At 40.2% G+C, this 1,399-nt stretch overlaps 1 non-coding gene across 1 annotated transcript; it reads left to right on the top strand.

Annotated features, from left to right (window-relative positions):
- The first annotated feature begins 875 nt into the window (after nucleotides 1-875).
- Nucleotides 876-982, top strand: LOC114075781. The gene has a single exon (XR_003576169.1). It is a non-coding gene; the product is annotated as a small nucleolar RNA R71 (small nucleolar RNA).
- Nucleotides 983-1,399: the final 417 nt, after the last annotated feature.

The raw sequence follows: 1,399 nt of genomic DNA, 5'->3' as shown, positions 1-1,399 counted from the left end.
CTTCATTTTCCTTACAGTCAGCCTCTTTCTATTCACACTCTTTTACTCATGGCTTCGGTGATGTTTTTCTTAGGATCTAGTTGCTCCAATTGTAGGCCACTACAAGTACTCACAATATTTACCTGTTTAGGATTTGGGTTAGTGTTACTAGGCAACCCTCCTTGTGGTTTAGAATTTTGAGCACTAGCAAATTGCCCAAATTGTTTCTCCAAATTTTGAGTGGCTAGCTGATTATTTCTCATATCAGCAACCATCTGGGCCTAGTATTCCATAATTTTCTTCACAATCTCTTCAACACTCATTTTCCCAGATTATATGGTTTAGGTTGGTCCCTCTGCATCTGTCCTTGGTACCTTTATGTATTACCTTGAGGTCTATACTGATTTTGTCCTTAGACTTGATTCTGATTTCCACCCGAAGAAAAGTTTGGGTGGCTTCGCCAACTTGGATTGTAAGAATTCCCATAGTTTTGTTGGCTTCCTCCTCTCTGCACATTACCTACAGAATTTACAGAGTCTGGGTTTGTACCAAAAATCTCTACACTCTACACTGTGGTCACTTTCACCGCAAATCTCACACCAAGATGGTGGTTGTTAGACTGTATTAACTTGAGATGTGTGATGTCCCAAAGCCATATTACTGAAGTGTTCATCATATTCTACATGGCTTAAATCTGCAGTTAAAGCAATCACAGTATCTCTCCAATATGCCTGCGGTTTTCAGAACCACTAGTTTTAGTCCACTACCATTCCAACAAGGTCTACAACTCTGCATAAGTTTTTTCTAAGGCTTGTCCACCTGCAGCTGAGTCAAGCAACATCTTTGTGTTCGGATCCAGACCTTCAATGAAATTATATACCAACACCTCATTAGCTTGATGATGATGAGGGAAGCTCATCAACATCGATTTAAACCTATCCCAAGCTTGGTACAAGTTTTCACCACCTTTTAGCCTAAAGCTTAAAATGTCACTCCTCAGTTTGGCTGTTTTTCCAGATGGAAAGAATCTAATGAGGAATTTATGTGGTAAATCATTCCAAGTGGCGATTGAGTTTGCGGCTCTAAATTCAACCATCTTTTTTCTTTCCCCAACAAAGAAAAGGGAAATAGGGTGAGCCTCACATAATCTTTATTTACTCCAGTCAGAGTGTATATGTCACCGATCTCCAAAAAGTTCTGAATGTGAACCATAGGATCCTCATGAGAGAGACAATTCTCGTTCCCAACCCATGACCAATATGAGCTCGAAGCGTTCTTCATAACTCTCGAAACTTCTTCGTAGTGGATCCCTTACCCAGTAAACTACCCATTTGAGTGCAATATTTCCACCATGCTCTATTTCAGTTCAAATCTCCCATCAACCTCAGGTTTCTAAATGCATGAAGCAACATTGGTGGGT

This window comes from Solanum pennellii, chromosome 1 (assembly GCF_001406875.1).
Source record: "Solanum pennellii chromosome 1, SPENNV200".
Taxonomy (NCBI): Eukaryota; Viridiplantae; Streptophyta; class Magnoliopsida; order Solanales; family Solanaceae; genus Solanum; species Solanum pennellii.
The sequence above is the reverse complement of the archived record's forward strand: the minus strand, read 5'-3'. Positions and strand labels throughout refer to the sequence as shown.